A 19751-nucleotide genomic window follows, 5' to 3' on the forward strand; every position below is an offset into this window, starting at 1 on the left:
ATATATATATATATATATATATATATATATATATATATATATATATATATATTATCTTTTAAAATGTAAATGTTATATATTTATACATCATTTATATATAATTAGTCAGAATTTATTTCTAAAAAAATTTTATTAATTAAAAAAAAATAATTATCTATTACTATGAGTTATTGAATATTATTTTGTGCCTTCATACATACTTGAATTTTATATGCTTTCATTAAAAGTATTTATTTACTTTATTTTAATTTTTATTAGCTGGTTAGTATGGGTCAGTTATGTTTGGTTGGTAGATGCTATTTAAAAACACTGTAAAATATATATTTTTAAATGTTTTATGAGTTTTTTTCTTCATCAAGAACTATTTAAAAAGAAAAGCTCTCAATTCTTATTTCACAGTGCTTATAAATAAAAATAAAGCTTCGTAAAAATGATTCCTAGTATGACTACAACCCAGATTATTGGCAAAAAAATGTTCATGCTTTGTTTTAATTATTTTTGCTTCGTTTACTTAGTTTGTACTCTTTCTATCTTACTTTTTCCTTGCTTTACAGAAGCAGTTTTTGTTGTGAAAATGAATATTAAGAGAAATCAATAGTCGGCTGCGGTGGAAACATGCTGATGCACAGGTAAGACAAGCGTTTTTTGAATATTAGCCCATAAACCACTAGAAAAGGCATGAGTCTGCAGTTCCATCATCATCATATCTGTCCTTTATAGCCGTTAGATGTGTGTTTTTCCTCATAAGAGCTAATACGAAGAGGATTACATAAAGATCTCTGTGCATTTAGCTATGAGACGGGCCTGGATCACTTCAGTGCTGCGTCTGCTGGCCCAATCTGCTGACTTCTGCTTCTCTACACTGCGTTTTAAAGGAGAAAAATATCTCTGTCTTTATGCTTTGAGAGGGGAAAATGCAGCCGGTGTGTGCGCTAAACCAGAAGAATTGAAATATATGGTTTATTTTGTGTGGTGCTGGTTTTGCTGTGCTCTGCTGTTGTGGAATGCAGAACCTCATTTCTGCAACAAATGTAGACTATTTCAGGCCTGTTCACACCAAACACAATTGATATAAAATAGTGCTGAATGTAAAAGGATTGCTGATTTTACACCACAACTGTTACTGTAATGTTTAATAGCCTCTTAAGGCCCAAGGTGCTTTTTTACATGCATTTTTTATTTCTCTTTTCTATTTGGGCTTATTGGAACCTGATGAGAATAAAAATCTAAGTATCATATTTTGATATGATGTACTTTTAGAGAAAAATTATGTCCAAATAAGTGGACTCGTGGTCTGAATTTACATAAAACACTTTCCCTGAATTTTTTTTTGACTATCAGAAAGTAAAAACAACATATTTTTTCCTATTTTGGACAGTTAAAAGTAGGGTTTGGGACATTTCATATGCTGCAAAGCAGTTGCAAAATGATGTCTGTAGCAAATGTTGTCTCATACTTAAATTCAATACTTAAATTCAATACTTCATATTCGCCTTCCAGAATTCACTTGCGAAATAATCAGTTCTGCTTAAAAATACCATGTGCAATATTCAAAAGGCGTTTGTTTTCAGCTCATTTTATTTGAGGTCAAAAATTCTCGTCCATAAATTCGGTGATTAAAATTTAGCTGTTAAAATTCAACATTACATCTGGGAACTGCCCGAAAAAGCAATAGATTAAATATATCCAGCTGCTTTTTCATCAGCAGGTGGAGATGGTCCAATTTAAGATTTTTAAACCATTAAATAGGTGAGAAAATAAACTAATTACAGCACAGAAGGCGTGTTTAATATGCAGTTCCCATATGTAATGTCGAATATAACAGCCGAATTTGAACCGCTGAATTCAAATTCAACTTTTTTATTATTTCAATACTTTTGGCATTGATTTTGTTCCATACTAAGAAAGGACCACAATTGTCACTATGAAGATCGTTAAACTAAACTGAATTAAAAATAACTTTTACATCAAATGTGAGCAAGACAAATTGAATCTTTTAAAATCATTCGAAGTGGATGGTGAAGTGTTGGAAAGAAACGGGATAGGGGGAAATACTCGGAATAGAACACAGTCAGTAACTCTGCTTTTCAACTACAGCTCTGAAGTAGCACCAACCACACAAGATTGTGACACTGAATGATGTCTGTATGTCTGTAACAAAATATAAAACATTCAAAGTATTTTAAATAACCACTTAAGAGCTAAAATGTGCTCAAGCCCTAGGAGGATTGAATATTATACACTCAACAAAATATAATCTCAACACTTTTGCTCGCATTTTTCATAAGGATAAGACTGACTAATCAAAGATACTAAAGAAAAACAGTCAGTATATTGACCTTATTCTTCAATGCGCACGTTTGTTTTAGAACTTCCGATTCCGTTCCCTATGGGAGAAATGACTAGGAATGATAAACGGCTGAAAACGGTCAAACTACTTGCTCTACTAACAAGTGTGTCCATGATTATACAGACAAAATAGAATAATATATTAAGAAAATATCAGTTTGCAACATCAAGCAGCAGAACGAGCTATTTTCAACGTCTAAAAATGAATGGAAGTGAACGAGACCGGAAGTCTCCAGCCAAATAGATTAAAATGGCTACGCCCGCTCGTACGAGGAGAATAAGGTGAATAGTGTGGTCACCATTTCGTCATTTAAAGCAATACAATTACAATACAAAACAATTTTTTACATTCAAAATTTCATAGATGTCTTCTGGGGGCAGTAACAAAATCATCAATTGCCAGGGTTTGTATTTTTAGGTCCTGAAATTTAACATAGCTGTTCATTTAAGCTGTAACAATTTCAACTATAAATATTTCAAACACATACTTAAATTCAATAATTCATATTCGCCTCTCAGAATTCACTTGCAAAATAATTAGTTCTGCTTAAAAATACGTGCAATATTCAAAAGGCATTTTCAGCTAATTTTATTTGTGGTCAAAAATTCTCGTCCATAAATTCGGTGGTTAAAATTTAGCTGTTAAAATTCAACATTACATCTGGGAACTGCCCAAAAAAAACAATAGATTGAAGGTATCCAGCTGCTTTTTCACCAGCAGGTGGAGATGGTAGAATTTAAGATTTTTAAACCATTAAATAGGTGAGAAAATAAACTAATTACGCCAGAAAAGGCGTGTTTTATATGCAGTTCCCATATGTAATGTCGAATATAACAGCCGAATTTGAACCGCTGAATTCAAATTCAACTTTTTTATTATTTCAATACTTTTGGCATTGATTTTGTTCCATACTAAGAAAGGACCACAATTCTCACTATGAAGATCGTTAAACTAAACTGAAATAAAAATAACTTTTACATCAAATGTGAGCAAGACAAATTGAATCTTTTAAAATCATTCAAAGTGGATGGTGAAGTGTTGGAAAGAAACGGGATAGGGGGAATTACTCGGAACAGAACACAGTCAGTAACTCTGCTTTTAACTACAGCTCTAAAGTAGCACCAACCACACAAGATTGTGACACTGTTTGCAAATCTTTGTCGGAACAATACATTTTGACTGAACTATGTCTGTAACAAAGGAACTTGACATATTAGTTGGCTAATGATGGTTTTGGGAAACTCCAGTTATTGATTGTGGCCTGTGGAATGTTGGTCTACTCCTCTTAAATACTGGAAGTACCACCAGAACCCTCGCATATACAATTATTTATTGAGGAGCCTAACAATGACAAGAATGGGAAATCACCCTATATTTTTGTTCAAACTATTGCCTTGCAAACCAAGAGAGGTACAGACAACGATACAGATCCAAAGGCCCCACCCTCATGCAATAGCACATCACAGGAAGTGGAGAGAAGTCTTTTGAAGGAGGGAAGGTTAGCACACATTGATAGCCCCGCACTGAAGGACTGATCGCCCTGTCCTAAAAGACTGCTCACCCTAAAGGACGGATAGCTCCGCCTTAAATGATGGATAGCTCTGCACTCATTGACCGATAACCTCGCCCTAAAAGACTGATAGCCCCGTCCTGAAAGACTGATAGCTAAACCTTAAAGCACTGATAACCCCACCCTACATGACTGATAGCACCACCTTCAATGACTGATAACCCCACCCTAAAGGACTGGTAGCCACACCCTAAATGACTGATAGCCCTGCCCTGAAGGACTGATAGCCCTGCCCTAAAGGACTGATAGCCCCACCCTAAAGGACTGGTAGCCACGCCCTAAATGATTGATAGCACCACCCTCAATGCCTGATAGCCCTGCCCTGAAGGACTGATAGCCCTGCACTGAAAGACTGATATCCCTGTCCTAAAGGACTGATAGCCCCGCCCTAAAGGACTGATAGTGCCAACCTCAATGACTGATAGCCCCGCCCTAAATGACTGATAGCCCCACCCTAAAATACTGGTAGCCACGCCCTAAATGACTGATAGCACAACCCTCAATACCTGATAGCCCTGCTCTGAAGGACTGATAGCCCCACCCTAAAGGACTGATAGCGCCACTCTCAATGACTGATAGCCCCCCCCTGAAAGACTGATATCCCCATCCTAAAGGACTGATAGCCATGACCTAAAGGACTGATAGTGCCACCCTCAATGACTGATAGCCCCGCCCTGAAATACTGATATCCCCATCCTAAAGTACTGATAGCCCCGCCCTAAAGGACTGATAGTGCCACCCTCAATGACTGATAGCCCCGCCCTAAATGACTGATAGCCCCACCCTAAAATACTGGTAGCCACGCCCTAAATGACTGATAGCACAACCCTCAATGCCTGATAGCCCTGCCCTGAAGGACTGATAGCCCCGCCCTAAAGGACTGATAGCGCCACTCTCAATGACTGATAGCCCCGCCCTGAAAGACTGATATCCCCGTCCTAAAGGACTGATAGCCCTGCCCTAAAGGACTGATAGTGCCACCCTCAATAACTGATAGCCCCGCCCTGAAATACTGATATCCCCATCCTAAAGTACTGATAGCCCCGCCCTAAAGGACTGATAGTGCCACCCTCAATGACTGATAGCGCCGCCCTAAAGCACTGATAGCCCCACCATAAAGGACTGGTAGCCACACCCTAAATGACTGAGAGCACCACCTTCCATGCCTGATAGTCTTGCCCTAAAGGACTGATAGTGCCACTCTCAATGAATGATAACCCCGCTCAAAAGGACTGATAGCTCCGCCCTAAACAACTGATAACTCTGCCTTTATTGATGGATAACTCCACCCTCCAGGACTGATAATCCTGGCCTAAAGGCATTTGACCAGAAGTGAAGAAAAGTATTTTCGAGGGTGGAGGGAAGGTTAAGGATTTTGATTAAAGATTATAAAGGCTAATACATTTTTACAAAACAGTGATATGCACAGATACATATTTTATAACAAAATCTACTATAAAAATAACACCTTTTGAGTTCATGTCGACTTTAGGATTGTCCTTTTTTCATTGATAATAAACACTGCAATATGACACATTAAAAAAAAAGACATTTTCATTTCATAACGACTTTAAAACATGACATTTCACAGATCATCTGAAACTTACTGGCCAAAATTCTATTTAGATGAACTTTTAATTAGAATCACATGTTTAGATGAAAATAGAAGAAAAACGTTTAGAAGAAAATGAAGTGTTTTACTATTAAACTCTGTGCTGTACTGTAGTCAGTGAATACTAGATTCCCCGAAGGCTCCATCTCACAGGAGAAACAAAACTCTCTCAAAGAAACCAGCCTCATCAGCACAGACCGATTATAACACAAATCCCAACCTTGCTTTTTTTCTCTCCTCGCATAATCCTGCTCACAAAAAAAAAAAAAAAATCCATGGGAAGAAAAATCCTTTTGTTTCACTTTTTGCAAGAAAAGAAAAAGATAAAGGGAGTGGGAAATGAATGAATGAACAAACAAACTAAAAAATAAACAAATGAATGACCAAAAAATAAATAAATAAAAGAACAAATAAATAAAAAATTAATGAACGAATGAATGAATGAACAAACGAACAAATAAATAAAATAAACAAATGAATGAATAAATAAATAAAGAATGAATGAATGAATGAGTGAACGAACAAACAAATAAATAAAATAAATGAATGAATGAATGCATGAATGAATGAATGAACGAACAAACAAATAAATAAAATAAATGAATGAATTAATGAATCAATGAGTGAATGAATGAATGAACAAACAAATAAATGAATAAAAAATAAATAAATGAACGAATGAACGAACGAATGAATAAATAAATAAATAAGGTGTAGGTTATTTTGTTGAGAGACATGGTGGATATGGATAACTACGTACCATTAAACAATGGGTAGTGCTGTCACTTCACAACATAAAGGTCGCTGGTTCAAGCCCTGACTGAGTCAGTTAGCATTTCTTTGTGGAGTTTGCATGTTCTCGCCGTGTTGGTTTGGGTTTTCTCCGGTTGCTCCGGTTTCCCCCACAAGTCCAAAGACATGCGCTATAGGTATATTGGGTAAGCTAAATTGTCTGTAGTGTATGTGTGAATGTACTGGTCCTCTAGGTTGGGGGTTAAGCGTTGGGCTAACGACCCACATCAAAAAAATTAGATGTTACGAAACACCAACATGGTGCGGCTAAATATCAACTTCGATAAAACCGCCCTGGGAGTAAGTAAATAAATTATTTTGTTAGATTAATTCCAGTTTTGGATTTGGAATAGGTTAATCAAATGTATACACAAATATCCTATTGTAAAACCTCCAATAGAACAGAAAATATACAATAACAATAAACGATAAAATTAAAATATAAAGCAAATAATATAATGAGAAAAATTACATTATAATATTATAATGAGAAAAAACTACCAAAATTGATTTGCAAGCAAGCTAGCAAACAACAAACAAACAAACAAACAAAAAAACAAACAAACAAACAAATAAAATAAATAAATACATAAAAACATCAGCTTTCCTTTGTGATTTTTGAAGTATAGACTAAAAAAAATATTTTCTCTATTACCCTAAATTATATATATATATATATATATATATATTTTTTTTTTTTTACTTATAAGACTTTATTCTGAACTGTGAACTTAAGTTGTTTTGTTATCATATATCATAGAAAATAAACAGACAATAAAAATAAACAGAAAATATACAGAAAATTAAACAACGAGAAAACAACAACAACAAAATAATTAGATTTACAAACAAACAATAAGATAGATAGATACTGTAGATAGACAGATAGATAGATGGATGGATGGATGGATAGATAGATAGATAGATAGATAGATAATTCCTTTAGGGGTGATTATGAAGTAGAAAAACAAAATTATGATTTCCCTGCAATGTTTAACCATGCTTTTAGTGTCTATAGGGCATGTGTTGAAGCTATATCTGATTTGTTTTTGCACACACTCATGGGTGATACTCCATTTTTTACACCTCTAATCCTCTATCCCAAAGCCCACCTTATTTAAAACCATGCAAATTATGTAATGAGAGCACAACACAGCCCGAGGAGTATCATCCACACTCCCCAGAGGATCTTCATACATTGCAACAACCTTCCATCTTCTTTTGCCTTTGGGGCAAAGATAATTATTCGTGTAGTTTCACTTCTGTTGTCCTGAGGGCTCGCTCATCAAAAGTTTGGCTACTCTGTGCAAAGATCGTGAGTGCCGAAGATCCCGACGGAGCTTTTAGCTGACTGCGAAACTCAAACCTAGTCTACTGAGCTGGAAAGAAATGGACAAGTAGCACAGTCATTAAGCATATATGAGTAGCTCCGAATTCAAATCTAATACCATTAGCGAATCATGCGTGATGATTTATTTTCGACTTCTTCATGGGTCGTTTTGTGCAGCATGTTTCCCGAGCAGGCGCTAAATAACTGTATAAATCTCTGGGAGAAAAGATAGTCATTAGGCGATTGTGGTAATGGGCCATGTTCCCGTGTCTCTTTTCTGGTGGTGGAGGAACTGGAGGGAACCGGTACATAATTGGCTGTGTCGCTTCGTTAGCCATTTTTTAATTAGCATAAACAAGTCTTATTCATCAAATGTTCAGGCTCATTAGTGACCCATCTCTGCTAATTGTTCAATGGCAGACTGAAAGAACTGTGTGTGTGAGAGTCAGAGAAGAATAGAAATGGTTCCTGTGGGACGATGATGGTGTGATTATGATGGGCAGCATGTTGTTCAACTCTCTCCTAGATGGGATTTTTGGTCTGGCAGTATTTGAGTCAAGTAAATGCTTTGTATGTTTATCATAAAATATTACATGGAAAACTCAGTTATGAACGGTCAGTCGTAACATTAAAATGTATGTTATTCTGAGATATAAGCCTCCGATAAATAGCCCAGTTTATCTTATCTCCTTCATCTTCGTTTTTGAAGAATCCCCTGTAACAAAGTAAGATGGCCACCTGGCCACCGGGAAGAAGGATGCGGAGAACCGATAAACTTTAAACTGATTTTATTGATTAAATGATTTTAAACAGACAGCACCTCCTCTCGGAGACTGCCACCAAACTGAAAGCAAAAGTAAAACAAAGTGTTCAGGTCTGGTCTCCTCTCTTCTTCCACTAATGTCTATCCTTCTTTTTATAGTCCAGAGCTCCTCCGTGGGACTCGAGGCTGGTGTGCGGCGCAGGTGATTCTCATTGTCACTCAAGCCTCAGCTTCATTTTGTTTCCCCGGCTCTCACCCCATCACCCCATCACCCTTGCAGGCCGGGGACACCCCAAGTCAGCGCCTACTCCCACCGGGGGTTGGGGGGAGGGGGGTGTTTGGCTCGATAGGGTGTGCGTTCCCACATCTGCGACACCTAGGAAACAGGGCGAGAGGAAAGGAGAAAAGTAAAAAAAGAGGAGAGACAGAAGCGGCAGAGATAGGGTAGAGAGAAAAAAATGGTGTTCGGTTCTCCAGACACATTGCCACTCGGTCCTCAACCAACTGAGAGATTTAACGACGTGCTGGGAGCCCTGTGAAGGGATCTATCCACCGGTCCATTTTCTGGTGTCCGGCAGAGGTTCTTCCAGCTGGCGGCACTTCTTGTCTTCTGCTCTGCTCCCGCTTCGGTGGACGGCAGCAGGCTTCGGCATCCTGGCAGACAGCGGTGACTCCCCCGGCTTTTCTGGGATGACTCCTCACAGATCTTTCCCTCTTGGTGGTGAGCCCTGAGTTCCCTGCTCCTCCCCAAGCTGGGAGCCGGCAGCAGGTAGACCCTTTCCTCTCCAGCCTCTACTTGTCCATGCACTCTGGGGCAGATGAACAGGTTTCTCCCCCACTCGGGTTAACTTCCGAACACTTGCCCTCCCTCTAAACGGCAAGAGCATCTGGACAACGTGTCCCTCCTTTTCCCTGAATTCTGCACCACTTTAACAAAGTTAGATGGCCACTTGGCCATGGGGAAGAAGAAGGCAGAGAACCAACGGACTTTTGAATGATTTTAATAATGAAAAAATAAAACAAACAGACGGCAGCTCCTCATGGACAAACTGAAAGCAAGAGTAAAGCAAAGTGTTGCTATCTCTTCTTCCTTTACAGTGCAGAGCTCTTCTGTTGGACTCGAGGCTGGTGTGCAGCGAAGGTGTCCCCCATCCCCAGCCCTGGGCTCAAGTATCTCCAAACTCAGGGTTCTCTCCCGGGACAGCATGCCAAACCTGCAATTAGTATCAAGCAATAGCTACTGTATGTGTGAACTCTTGAATTAACCATTTCGAATCGGTGAATCATGTAATCAACCATTTGTTCAAAAAATCATTCAAATCAAATTCAACTACAGTGGTCCCTCGTTATTTGTTGGAGTTACATTTTAAAAATAATCTGCAATAGGCGAAATCCACAAAGTAGTCAGCTTTATTTTTTACAATTATTGTAGGCTGTAAAACCCCTCACTGTACATTTGCTACACTTTTTTCAGACAGGCATTAACAGTTTTGAATGTTTCTCTCTTATTAACACACTCTCAAAGTTCAAACCTTTGTAGAGTCCAGTATTATATAATGAAACCAAAGATCAAAATCATTTGATCTTCATTTATTTATTCCAAAATGGCATCCTATAGCCATGTAACTTCTACCTTCCTTTAGCATGTCCAGAAGTTCAACGTTTTGGGCAGGTTTCTTTGATGGTGCAAAACATTCCGTCGACATTGTGGGGAAAAAACTTGCAAACATACCGTACAGCACTTCAGAGTCACACTGCTAGCAATCGAAGATTTATGTACATTTTGGCTAGCCGAATGCATTCTGTACTGTACAGGAGACATGGAGGAGACTAATTGACAATAGTATACGGCAGGGCTATTCAATTCGTTTGTCATGGGGGCCAGTGCATGAAAAGCATCCCAAATGAGGGGCTGGAGAGATATGGCTTGCAATATGAATGATGACACAACAGCGTATAAGAGCCCATATGTTGAATTTTTGCTCCTTAAGACACCCACGTTGCATTTTTCTACATTAAAATGTTATATGTTGTATTTAACATATTATATTAATATGTTGTATTTTGAAACTACATATCAGTGCATTGTACAATAGGCCTTTTTTTTTTTTTACAAACATTCAAATGTTGTATTTCAAAGCACAACAAAAGCAATCTATTGCTTAAGTAGGCTTGTTCTACATTTTGGTTTTACGTTATGGACCATTATGGATGCAACGATTATAGATTTCGGTTGTACGATTATATAGTAATAATAATAGTACTAATGGTTTCACAGTTATCATGTCTAATGTAAATTTAAGCTTTATATTAGGTAAGTATTTAAATGAACGGTTGTTATCTTCTGTGTTCATACATACATAATCTTTTTAATAATTTGTAATAATTTGTCTAACATATCTTTTGTTTATATTGCACTGAAAGCCATGCACAACTCTTACCGCTACGGCGTGAGATGTTTTCTACTAGGTGCGTCTGGAAGGTGCGAGCGCATCGATTCGCTCCATTTGCGTGCTCATATTGGCATGTATTCATCCTTGCGCATGGAAAAAATGTGATATGTGAATGGCCCACTGCTATAGTTAATCCAGTATGCGTGCGTATTAGCCTTGGTGTAGCTGTAAGCTCGGAACTTTAAACTAGTGCACAGGTTGCATAACTTTGTTTAGTTGCAGCAGTTTCGTTTCGTGCAACAGAAACCCGGCGTTGAGAAGCCTTTAGGATTAAGTATCTAAATGTTTTCGGCTGCTCACACCACTCGCTTAATGTCAGGTGACTCACGCTCTGTGCAGCCTTCAACTGTAGCTCTTACTGTATTGAACAGACGCACGTCACTTCATAAATATAGCAGCCATTTTTCGACTGAACTAAATTTATTGTTGATGTCTTGGTCACACTATTTGGAGGGCCTGAACAAATTGGACACCAATTGAATCCCAGCTAGCAAAATTCATGTGGCTCAAATCCGACCCACACCAGACACTTACATCCGGCCCACTTACCGCATGGAATGATGGCACTTGGGCGGTCCGCTCCTGTTTGCCAGATCCGGGCCACAATAAAGCCATAGCAATTTCTTGTATCAGCCAAATGAACCAGAACTGACCCTATTCTGGGCCACAGTTTGCTTTTATTCTGGCCCAGATCCGGCCCACATCAGACACTTACATCTGGACCACATACTGAATGAAATCATGGCTCTAGGGTGGTCCGCTCCTGTTTGTCAGATCTGGGCCATAAATAAGCCAAAGCAATACCACATATTAGCCAGAATCCAACCACATGAACCAGAACTGACCCTATTCTGGGCCACAAATTGCTTTTATTCTGGCCCAGGTCTGGCCTACACCTTACACTTTCTGGGTGTAGAGTACAAAAATCCCAGCATGCATTGCAGTAAGAATGCATTATATAGCTTATTGATGCTACAGTTTTCATTATTTGCTTTTGATTCTGCTGTTTATGTTGACGTTGTTGATTTTGTCACTTTTAGGGAAGAAACTGTTTCTGTGTCGGGCTGTTCTGGTGCGCAGTGCTCTGTAGCGTCGACCAGAAGGTAAAAGTTCAAAGAGGCGGTGTGCTGGGTGTGAGGGGTCCAGAGTGATTTTGGCAGCCCTTCTGCTCGCTCTGGATAAGTACAGTTCTTGGGGAGTAGGAAGGGTTGTATCAGTGATTCGCTCAGCAGTCCGAACTATTCGACGTAGTCTTTGGAGGTCGTATTTAATAGCTGAGCTAAACCAGACAGTTATTGATGTGCAGATGACTGATTCAATGATGGAGGTGTAGAACTGTTTCAGCAGCTCCTTTGGGAGGTTAAACTTCCTCAGCTGACGAAGAAAGTACAGCCTCTGTTGAGCTTTTTTGACAATGGAGTCAATGTGAGTGTCCCACTTCAGGTCCTGAGAGATGGTGGTGCCCAGGAACCTGAATGACTCCACTGCTGCCACAATGCTGTCCATGATGCTCAGTGGGGGGAGAGCAGGGGGGTTTCTCCTGAAGTCCACTATCATCTCCACTGTTTTGAGCGTGTTCAGCTCCAGGTTGTTGTGACTGCACCAGACAGCCAACTCCTTAACCTCCTGTCTGTAAGCAGACTCGTCACTCGTATGCTATCTGGAATAGCCCTGGTCTACAGCCAGTCAGGACACAAAACACAATGCGCTAATCAGGACGCAGAACACAAAGCGCTGTAAAAAAAAAAGTCAAATTACACAAAAAAAAAATCTGCAAACTGCAAGGCCACATAAAGTAAACCGCGTTACAGTGAGGGACCACTGTAATTCAGTGTGTATGAGTCACAAAGCACATTTTATTCAAGCGATTCAATAAAGACGTCTGATTCATTCAGGCATAAAATAATAAGTGAATCATGTTGAATCATGGAGTAAATGATACTGCGTTGCTCGGAAATCTTCCTTTGGACCTACTTTCATTCAGTGGAGCAAAACATTCCCAAACTAGCTGTTTTATAGTGAACCTCCCTGCAATAAAGTTCCCCTCAGAGAATGCATAGCTGCAGAATGTTGTTACCATGGCTCAGAGATCCATTGGTTATTTATAGAGACATTTTTGTTGATTGGAATCCTGCTCATATTTGGTGTTTTTGTGGTCTGATCGTTTTTGGTATTCGCCATTCAAACTGCAGTTGAGCTCCAATCATCTCTGTGACTCCATCAAATAAACCACAGCAACAGAACTGGCCATAAAATAATAGAGCAAGATACACAAATGCACTTGAGCACATGGCTGTGTGTTTTCGTTATTGTGTCTGCCGACGTGAGCTGAATTTAAATGGCAGACCCTCGCTCTCCCAGTAAACAGCTCTCCCTGTCATGTATATTCAACACTGAATCTAATTAGCATTCATGCTGCCGAGCAGTAGATTACATTCACAAATCAGAAAGAGAGCAGAGGTCTGTGACCCCGCCTTTCACTCCTCAGCCCCGCCCACACATTAGCATAGGACACAGATTTAAGTGCTGATAGGGAGCACGCGCAAACGAGATTTATGGCAGTGTGGTCAGGCTGTAATCAGAGACCTGAGAGCAGACGCTGTCGAGCAGGATAAAATTTATACAGCAAATGAAATGCTATTACTCGCCCGGTTATGGGGGTTGGGGGGGTCTGATCGGAGGTTTTTTTTTTTCAGTGTTCCTCCGCGAGTCCCAAATTGGGATTAATTGTCAGAGTGAAAGATGGCTGTGTGTTGTTTTGTTGCCGTGAATCTCTGTAATGAATAAAAATGGCTACGCACCATTAGCAGATTGATCTCTCTTTTTATTTAAATCATTAAAATGGGTTGAGGAGAGATTAATTTATGAACTTAATGTGTTTTTCTGTCACATGGCTTCATTTTTTTCCCTCTGTGTGTTATTGCATTTGGTAATAAAGAGAATTTTGGGCTGTGAGCACATCAAGTCCTTAAGTGCGACTGTTGGCTTCATAATGGAGCCATAAAACACATTTCACAGTGTAATAGTAGTGTTTGTATTGTGCAAGCTTCACTTCCTGCAGAAACAAACTAAAAAGAAAATAACAGAATCTGTCTACTCTATCTATCTATCTATCTATCTATCTATCTATCTATCTATCTATCTATCTATCTATCTATCTATCTATCTATCTATCTATCTATCTATCTATCTATCTATCTATCTATCTATCTATCTATCAGAGGTGTGAACCTACACTGGTCTCACAGTTTGGTTCGGTTGCGATTATCATGCCATCGATTCAGTTCAATCCGATGTCTTGGTGCATCAAGGTGCATTGACGATGCATCTATCTGTCTGTCTGTCTGTCTACCTACCTACCTACTCTGGAAAGCTATCTATCTATCTATCTATCTATCTATCTATCTATCTATCTATCTATCTATCTATCTATCTATCTATCTATCTATCTATCTATCTATCTATCTATCTATCTATCTATCTATCTATCTACTCTCTCCCTCTATCCATCCATCTACTCTATCCCTCTATCCATCCATCCATCCATCCATCCATCCATCCATCCATCCATCCATCCATCCATCCATCCATCCATCCATCCATCCACCCACCCACCCACCCACCCACCCACCCACCTACCTACCTACCTACCCTGGAAAGCTATCTATCTATCTATCTATCTATCTATCTATCTATCTATCTATCTATCTATCTATCTATCTATCTATCTATCTATCTATCTATCTATCTATCTATCTATCTATCTATCTATCTATCTATCTATCTATCTATCTATCTATCTGTCTATCTGTCTATCTATCTGTCCCTCCATCCATCCATCCATCCATCCATCTATCTATCTATCTGTCTACCTATCTACCTACCTACCTACCTACCTACCTACTCTGGAAAGCTATCTATCTATCTATCTGTCCGCCCGCCCATCCATCCATCCATCCATCCATCCATCCATCCATCCATCCATCCATCCATCCATCCATCCATTCATTCATCCATCCATCCATCCATCCATCCATCCACCCACCCATCCATCCATCCACCCATCCACCCACCCACCTACCTACCTACCTACCCTGGAAAGCTATCTATCTATCTATCTATCTATCTATCTATCTATCTATCTATCTATCTATCTATCTATCTATCTATCTATCTATCTATCTATCTATCTATCTATCTATCCGTCTGTCCGTCTGTCCGTCCGTCCGTCCGTCCGTCCGTCCATCCATCTATCCTTCATGCATGTACATCATTGTCCATTTGCTTTTTGTTAATTATCTTCAGCCATTATTTGACAAAAGTCTTTGAATCAATCCTGTCATTTTATCTATTCATGATATTGTGCCGTACCTCTCGCTTTGTTAGTAATCTCTCTCAAGACTTTTTATCAAATCTTCTAAGTTCCAAGGAATAGACTTGCATATCAAAGTTAGTTTCTTTGGGTCTTAGTACAGAACTGATATTGAATGTGTGTGCGTGTGTGTGAGAAAGAGAGAGCAGACCATGACATATGTCAAGAAAACAATATCTCCCTTGTCATTTCCGTCCAATCAAAAGCAAGCGTCTCAGGAGTGGAGGAAGTTGTCAGATCAGGCAGCAGGTGGTGTCTTCCTGCTCGCAGCATCAGAAAGCCTTCAGCCATTGAGCGCCGAGTCTCAAAGGAGCGAACGGTGAGTGATGGATTGAGCGTGTGAATGTGTGTGTGTGAGCGGAGCAGATCTTGTACGCTCCCCCTTTTTTGTTTTAATTGTGCCACTGTAGCAGTCACCCTCCTGCCTCTCTAACCCTTTCTCTCGTCTCCCGTCACTCATGGTGTGTAATTACAGAGAGAAGATCTTCCACACTACCTCGACACAAAGCTTGACTGACAGCAGGCCTCTTGAGCCGCATCTGTGCTACACTTTCAATAAACATATATGGTGTAAGGTCTGTGAGCCAGTGGTGACCATCAGACTTTGGAAGTGCACTAATGTGACCCTGGACCACAAAACTGTAAGTCAAAACTGTAGTCTTAAGTGAAAAATTTGGGAACTTGAGATTTATGCATTATCTAAAAGCTCAACAAATAAACTTTCCAGTGATATATGATTTTATAAAGATTTCTATTGAGGTAAAGTTGGTTTTATATTCACACATTCAATTATTTTTGAACAGTGACACTGTCCCTATATTGTTTACCATGCTATTTTGAATATTTGGTCCGAAATCACATGCAAGTATGACTTCAAAACACTAGCACTAATAATTGACTGTGACTGAACAATATTTTCTATGACAGTCATTGGCTGCTAATATGAGTTCCCTGTTTAGAATTTGCAAAAAATACTTTTCTGAAATTATATTATTAAGGAGAATGTACAAATGTGTGAATATAAATCCAACTTTACCCCAATAAGTTCAACCTATGGCTAAATTGATTGAATATCTGGAATTTAAGTGTGTAAAAAAAAAAATCTAAACACTGAGAATATTAAGCAAATTCAGTCTTAATTAGAATCTACACTATTGATTTAGCACAACTAAACATCTCTTTGCATTAGGATACACATAAAATATAAATGCTTTTGACATCCAAATTCCCTAAAGCAGGGGTTTCAAACTGCTTAAGACCCGCCCTCCTCTTCCCTCTGGCCCGCAACGAGATTCAGCATCCTCTCCCTCTCCAGTCTTGACTTTGCACAAACATTATCATCCCAGTACTCTTGAACATAACCATCAACGCCACAACACCCCAATCGTCTTTCCTAACCCCCCCCTATGAAAGTCTCTGCACAGTACTGTTATAACGGCCGTCATATTATTTGTCAGTCAATAAAATGACCCCCCCACCAATTTAAGTTTTAGACCCCAGCCCCAAAGGATTGTTATGCTGTGTTCAGACCAGATGCGGAACGCGCAAATAAATCCCGCTATTTGTGCGTAAATAGATGCATGCACATTTTCAGTTTACTCACTTCATTTGCGTGTCAAATCCCCTTCCTTCGCGCATCACTCACAATAGATGTGGATTCGCATCATAGGCAGGGATTTTGTCTGCCTGGTGACTTGTTGCTAAATGGCTAACATGGATTTTATAAAAAATAATAAAAATATATTTTTTTATAAAAAAATAGCTGTGCTTCATGTGCTTTAGAAAGGCTAATAAACAGCTTCATTTGGTACACTAGATCCATTCAGAGGTGCACCCAGCTCTGTGAGTTCATCAACTCCTCCAGAAACTATACCTGGATGATGGAAGCTTTCAGCGGTACTTCATACTGAGCCGAGCCCAGTTTGATGAGCTGTTGTTAGTGTTGGCAAGTGGACTTCCCTTCGCTTCATCCGCGTTTGGTGTGGGAGAGGTCCGCTCCTCCACAATCAGATTGACTGATTGCTGAAAGATCCTAGTGACAGACAAGTCTCCGCTATTGATGCTGTGGGCAGCCTGAACACTCGCCGGTGACCTACTCACACCTGCAGCTTCTCCACGATGGACGTCCAGTGTTCAGCCTTCAGGGCCTAGACTGCAGCTCTGCACAAGAAGTTTGGCCAGAGGAGAAATGGTCGTGCCCAACTGAGCCTGGTTTCTCTTAAGGTTTTTTCCTTCACTTTCTCAAATTGGTTTTGTTCCTCGCCATTGTCGCCACTGGCTTGCTTGGTTTGGGACTTGTGTTTCTGCACATCGATGGAATTGCTCTTTAGTGTTTGGACTTTCAGCAGTGAAATTTAAACTAAACTGAACTGAACTTTCAATTTACTATAACTTCTATGTTAAGCTGCTTTGGCAAGTCTACATTGCGCTATAGAAATAAAGATGAATTAAATTAAATTTAAATTTATACACACAATTTCATACAAATATTTCATCGGGAACATATTAAATTTTATACTTGACCTTTCACATTTTATTCATTTGATCTCAGTCAGGGATGAGCTTACGATCCAAACCTTAAACAGTCCACAAAACTCTGTCTTTGATTAGCTGAGCTCACTATTTTTTGTAGAGAAGCAATTGTTGTGACAAAAGCTATGGGCAACTTTTAATTTATTATTATTATTATTACATTGCAGTAACAACATTAAACTGTATGGGCAGTATAAGCCTTAGCTCCTCTCATTTGTCTGTTGTGCCAACAAATAAGCCAACTATATGGCAGCAGCTTCAAAAACTATAGTTAGTATACTCATTATTGTCTATTTATAGCCAGTGTTGCCAGGTGAATTTTTCAGACTTCAGTGTTTTGCAAGAGGTAAATTAATGCAGTGCACTTACCAATAAAATTGAACCCATTTTGGCATTCACATTTGCGCTCTAGAAATGAACAATCTCTGAATTGAAGGACGAGTCGTCATCTAATTACAGTAATTTTGAGATACATTAGTTCGTTCACTGAGGTTGAGCTCCAATAATGACCAAGAGAACTTTTAAAGTAGTCAATTCGGAACATTAAATTGTTCACAAAATGTAGCTTATATATACACTACCTGACAAATGTGTTGTCGTCAATCCCAGTTGTAAGAGCAACAAATAATATCTTGACTTCTAGTTAATCATTTGGAAAAGTGGCAGCAGGTACATTTTTTCAGATGAATCATCTGTTGAACTGCATCCTAATCATCACAAATGCTGCAGAAGACCTATTGGAACCTGCATGAACCCGAGATTCTTACAGAAATCAGTCAAGTGTGGTGAAGTAAAAATCATGGTTTGGGGTTACGTTCAGTATGGGGGCATGCGAGATATCTACAGAGTGGATGGCAACATCAACAGCCTGAGGTATCAAGACATCTGTGCTGCCCATTACATTACAAACCACAGGAGAGGGCAACATCTTCAGCAGGATAGCGCTCTTTCTCATACTTCAGCCTTTACATCAAAGTTCCTGAAAGCAAAGAAGGTGAAGGTGCTCCAGGATTGGCCATCCCCGTCACCAGACATGAACATTATTGAGCATGTCTGGGGTAAGATGAAGGAGGAGGCATTGAAGATGAAATCTGGTGAGAACTCTTGATGAGTCCTGCAAGAACGCTTTCTTTGCCATTCCAGATGACTTTATAAAGAAGTGATTTGAGTCATTGCAGAGATGTATGGATGCAGTCCTCAAAGTTCATGAGAGTCATACACAATATTAATTCTTTTTCCACTGCACCATGACTTTATATTCTATACTGGACATGATTTCTCTTAGGTGACAAGACTTTTGTCTAAGCAAAGTCAGACCTTACTGTCCTAATTAAATAATTAAAAATCAAGGCATGATCATATTTTATTGTGGTAAAATAAGGGTAATCTAGAGGTCTTTGCCTTTCATAAAAACCAGTTCTGATACCAAGTGAGCAACAAGAATTCAAGTTATTATCTGTTGTTTCTAAAACTTGGATAGGCGACAAGACTTTTGTCAGGTAGTGTGTGTGTGTGTAAATATATGATGTTTAACAGAGCAAAGAAATTTTCACAGTATGTCTGATAATATTTTTTCTTATGGAGAAAGTTATATTTGTTTTATTTTGGCTAGAGTAAAAGCAGTTTAAACCATTAAAGGTCAATATTATTAGCCCCTTTAAGCTATATATTTTTTCGATAGTCTACCGAACAAACCATTGTTATACAATAACTTGCCTAATTACCATAACCAGCCTAGTTAACCTAAATAACCTAGTTAAGCCGTTAAATGTAGCTGTATGGAAGTCTTGAAAAATATCTAATCAAATATTATTTACTGTCAGCATAGCAAAGATCAAATATATCAGTTATTAGAAATGAGTTAATAAAACTATTATGTTTAGAAATGTGTTAAAGAAATCTTCTCTCCGTTAAACAGAAATTGGGGAAAAAAATTAATGGGGGCTAATAATTCTCACTTCAACAATGCAGTGGCGC

Source organism: Danio aesculapii, chromosome 14 (genome assembly GCF_903798145.1).
Source record: "Danio aesculapii chromosome 14, fDanAes4.1, whole genome shotgun sequence".
Classification (NCBI taxonomy): Eukaryota; Metazoa; Chordata; class Actinopteri; order Cypriniformes; family Danionidae; genus Danio; species Danio aesculapii.